Source organism: Barbus barbus (genome assembly GCF_936440315.1).
Source record: "Barbus barbus genome assembly, chromosome: 18".
Lineage (NCBI taxonomy): Eukaryota > Metazoa > Chordata > Actinopteri > Cypriniformes > Cyprinidae > Barbus > Barbus barbus.
In genome coordinates this window covers 22,290,828-22,296,533 of record NC_136746.1, presented here as the reverse complement: position 1 = coordinate 22,296,533, position 5,706 = coordinate 22,290,828, and positions in this window count along the sequence as shown.

Here is a 5,706-nt window from a genome sequence, read left to right as displayed (position 1 = left end):
AGCCAAACACACGTCACTTCCACCTAACCATGTCCGAAATAACAGATCCAGGAACATTGAGACTTGACACCGGAGAGGAAAAAAGGAATCTTACTATGATGAAGGATTAGTCCATGAATGATAATTGTGCCATTCCGAAATTACTTGATAACCTTATTCAGAGCCATCATTTTGTACCAAAAGAAAAACAAGGAAATATACATAGCCGTGTATATGCTATTATAATACTTTCAAACAATTAAAAAATATTTTTTTAAAGACAACAAACCTTGGGGCAACTTTAACAAATCTAAATTAGTACAAATAATGCTTGCTTATAATAAAAATTTAAACCTGTTTGTTCTGCATAAAAACAACAACGGTGTGGTCCGGTTCAAAAACGAATGACTCGTATGAACCGATTCTTTTTAGTGAATCAAAAACAATGCGCGACAAGATTGGTATGATTCCCCGAACGAATGAGTCATATGAGTCGGTTCTTTTTAGTGAATCAAAAACACTTGAATCTGACTTGTTTACTGAACCACAAATTTGCTATTGCGTATGTTGTGTCGGGAAACTTAAATAAATAGTACTGACTTGTTGTGCATGAACACGTTAATTTTTAGCTAAGCTAAATCCTTTAAAGATTTTTTTTTTGTTACCAGTGGAATTTTACTTATTGTTAGTAGTAAATTGAATTTATTTCTGATTTATTGTTGCTTATTTCTCAATATTTCCTATAGCCTAAGATTTTCGTATGAAATTTAATAAAGGTTATGATGAAATCACATTGTGACCTTCCTATGGGAATGCTTAGCTCATGAATATTAATGAGGTTATGCTGATGAGATTTAGTGACCTTCTAAAAGCATTGGTCATTCATATTAAAACTCAAACCTTTACCATAGTAGGATTAGTAAATTAGCCTCTAGTCTAGATTATTAAATTAGATGCATCACGCAGTTGACACCTCTACGACTAGACAAGAAAACATATGTGTTCTGATGAGAATCTATTTATGATTCTGGGTTGGCCAGCCATGTTGTTAGTAAGCAGGAGCCTAGATTACTCTGTCACGATTGCGCAGCCATTATGATCAGATATATTTAGTGACATCTGCACCAAAGTGTGATTACTCAAGAGCCCAGTCCATGAGATCTGTAAACAAGAGGGTCTCAAAAATCCCCTCAAAATGTCAGCAGGTTTATAACAGGGCATGTGAGCTTTGCACATGTGACTGGGCTGTACATTTAGATCTACAGTAGTTATAAAATTCTGCAGATTTGTTTTCATCACAAAGACACTCAAGAGGAATGACATGCTTAGCTGTGAAAAGTCTCATCATGTTCCAAAAAGAGTTGATAAAAACCGCCGTATGTCCTTTTTAAAATAATTTTATGTCATTAATTGTACCAAAAAAATATAGAAAAGTATTCTTCTTATTATTAATTAGTGTTAATAAAATGTGCTTATATTAATAACATTATTAATATAAGTTTGCTATATTGTTATTGTAAGTATTATATTCTATATATTTTTATATTCTATTGAAATAAAATCTATATATTTAATTTTTCCATTATATATCTTTTTTTGTAAGACATTTACCTATTTAATGCAGTAACAGAGCAATACTTTCCAGTAGAGGTCGCCATTGTACAGATGATATACATGTTTCTGTAACATATTCAGGCAATTTAATACTTATTTCCCTTGTGAGTTGTACATGAGAGCTGTTTTGCTTCATTCATCCATCTGCAACCACTGATGTTCTTTATTCAGTGTCCTCTAATTCTCTCAACTAGTGTGCTATTAGTTCAGAGAATTGGTATAGTCCACCCCAAAATTAAAATTCGGTCATAATTTACACACTGTCTGTCTGTCTGTTCTTCAGACAGTGGATTGAATCAGCTTGAATTATAAAGTGAACCAACCATATATCGTCAACCATTAGCGATAAGAGTATAAAATATATTTAATGCTTAAATGGCAACAGCAAACAGTGGGGGAACTCTGAAAATTGTGTCTAGCAGCAGGCTCTATATAAAACTGGTTTAGGCACAGTGGGAGGTCTGGCTTCTGTGCTGTAAAGGCACACACCCTCAGCATTTGGAGAATCATTACGTTCTGGAAAAACGAGGGATTTGGCAAGCCACACCTTTGGATTATTAATTTATGAACATCTATGGAGTTCTGTTCTTTCCACCGAGCATGACCTGCTATTCATTGATTCATTATTAGAATTATAACTGGGCTGTACTCATTGTGAACCTGATAATGTCAACGGGTGAGTGGAGTCAGTACAAGACATTTTAGCACCCTGAGTCCATGTACAAACCTGAATGTCAAAGATAAACTTTTACGTTTTATGTTACCGAGAAGCTACGGCAGAGCTTTAGCTGTTAAGTTAAGTGGTCACGAGTGTCATAAAAGTGCTGGTTTATGTTCTAGAAGTTTTCACTTGCCTTCTAGGATACTGAACTTCCGACCTGTTCTAATGGAAACTACTTTATGTTTTCACATTCACACGTGATTCACCAGAACACTAAGAAACACCCTTGCCATTCTGACCTTTACTGATTGGGCAGCTCTCTGAACCCTGCAACCAGACAAGCAAATATTTCTGAAGGTAAACTGAAACTCAACCAGCAATGTCAAGCATAGACACAATATTTACCCATCCTGTTGTAAGTCATAACAAAATGCCCTTTTTCTGTAATGACATAACTGAAGAACTTGGCTGACTTCATATCAAGATGGTTTCTATGGCTTATAGAAAAAAGTGGAAATTACACTTAAATGGTAGCACAATGTAATGTTTTTTTTTCAGGCCTATATCTTAGCTTTTCATACACTTCCACTGCAATGCAGACATGCGCCAAGGGGGAGCAGAAGTGTGAATATATCATCTGACAGCTGTATTTAATGACAGCCTTACTAGAGAGAGTGCAGGCTAACAACAGAGCAGAGCCAGAGCCATTGACTGTGGAAAATTAATCACAGCTATAATTGGCTATCGGACACAACCATCCATCACATCTTTGTATGCAAATAATAGCCTATATAAAGCATGTAAGGGACAGTTCAGCTCTGTGTCGACATCCGGCTCATCCTGTTGGGGTTTATTTTTCAATAATTTCACTTTATACTTGGCTATTTGCCAAACGAGCACACAAACAAATCAATTATTTACTAGGGTAAAATGTACTTATTTTGTCTGTAGCTTCTGGAGGACAGTAACTAGGCTACTAAATGAAAGAATATGATATTTCAACAAAATGAGACAAAACTACACACCATCATCCTGTGTAAAAGTTTACACCATCAGTGAGCATCAGTGAATGTTTTCACCCTCTATAATAGTTGTGTATGAGTTCTCTTAGTGTGAAAAGATGGATCTCAAAATCAAACAGTTACTGTTGTAAAGGGTTTAAATATGCTGGAATGCCAAAATGTGCAGGACCTGAAGAATTGCTCTGAAGAAAAATGGCAGTTTAACTGGTACTCATGAACAACTCATGAAATTCTTCACAAAACAAAAAACAGTTGTGGATCATCCTGGTAACAATAACAAGGTAAAGTTCAACCAGAATGAAGGATTGCATATAGGCCATGCGATATTCTTCAACAGACGTGGATTGCTATTAAATGAATTGTTTTTGCCCTTGTTATTGTGCAGAGTAGCCTACAGTATGATATATTCAGGATTTTTGTCTTCATCTAGCTGTATCTTTTCCCTTGCAGAAACTTGTAATCATTTCATTGTTTCTGTTTCAATGCTTGCTCTGACAAGTTATGTGGTACTTGGCCACACTTGTTAACATTTATACTATTTGTTTGACAGGACTTGCTAACTTTAACTTCAGTCCCTGAGAAAATTCATAGTCAGGACCAATTTAAGAAGAATTTACTTTAATGTTTACCAAATGAGGTCCACATTGCTCATAGAAAGCATCATATGGGGCAGGTCTTCCACTGTATTTTACTGTAGTCGTAGTGCTAAACACATTAACAAGGCTGCAAACCGAATGAGACAGTTTAGGATTGTGGAACAAAACGTGTGAAATGAGTGCAAGAGGAAGATTTAAAACACAAGAGTTAATTTCTACCATATGTTGGAAGTTGTTTTGTAAAAGAACAGTTGTTTCTGGAAAAGAACCTGGTAATGCCTCACTTAATAGGGGCAGTCGTGGCCTTGTAACCCGAAGGTCGTGGGTTCGAGGCTCAGGTCCAGCAGGGATTGTAGGTGGGGGAGTGAATAACCAGAACTCTCTCCACCTTCAATACCACGACTGAGGTGAGACCCTTGAGCAAGGCACCGAACCCCCAACTGCTCCCCGGGCGCCACAGCATTGGCTGCCCACTGCTCCAGGTGTATGTTCACTACTGTGTGTGTGTGTGTACACTTGGATGGGTTAAATGCAGAGCACAAATTCCGAGTATGGGTCACCATACTTGGCCACACACCACTTCCCTCTCTCTCTTAAGGTCCATGAGGGAACCAAGGTACTGTAAAAGACTTTAACTTTTGAGGACTGGCGTAATTAAAGATCCTGGCCTGGTGCCTCTTCATTTAGTTTTAACAGGAGTAGTTGGGAATGATAGTAGTCTTTTAACTTGTTTATCTCTTAAAGTTAGTGTTGCTGGCTTGTTAAAATGTGCATATTTATGTCTCTTTGGCCTAACCACAATTACAACATATTAATGGTATCTTGGCTTTGACTCTAAAGCAGCTGCAAACGTCCCAAATGTCAGTTTGTGTTTTGAAGCAGACTTTAAAAGTGTGCCTGCTGGAGATCACTTGGAACCTTTAAAATAAGCAGAAGGGATCAAAATTTGTGATGAGGTTTACAAATGGCTAGCGCATGCTACAACAATGTAATCCATGGGAAAGGATGTAGCTGGATAATGCCTGGCTTTTGTCATTTCATTGCAAATTAAACATTTTCAACAAGGTTCTCTCATATGCTGTTGTGGGGTGTTTGCACAACAGTGCTCTTTGTTTGGAGTCTTTGGGTATCACTGAAATATTGTTGAAGATTTTATGCTTTCCATTTGTCACCCCCTTCTGCCACTTAAAACCTTGTTGGCGAATGTGGGAAATCATTGCTAGAATATCATCATATTGTTGACGCAACAGTCAGTGTGTATTAATGTAAGTATGCACATTACTACTAGTACCAAAAATCAAACTCCATTGAGGGCCGTGGGCCAAAAGCAAATGTTGTATTATATCAAATTATATTATATTAAAATGTATTAAATAATATAATTTTTTTTTTCCATTTCAGTGCAAAAATAAAAATTAGTAATTCGAATTTTTTATTAAAAAAATACTTTACCTGAAAGTTTGTGTTAGCAAGATAGGGATTATAAACATAATGAAGCTGTAAAAGATGACTAGCAAGTAGATACGTTTTCCTGTTGGGTGTGATGAAATGTACATATTAAAAAATCACAATCTGATGTATTTTATATTGCAGAATAAAATTTGAAGATTGAGTTGTGTTGACCACAGGCATTATTTCAAGCAAAAACCCATAAAAACCTCACTGACTTCAGGACGATTGAACCAGAGGTGCTGAAATTCGACCTGGTTTTTGGGGTTTTGTTTATCAAAAGACTTGTGAATGTCATCCTTGTAGCACTATTTGTATACAGAAGACTTGTTAAAGAGATAACTCACCCAAAAACATTCATGCCATCATTGAACTAATGGCTGTA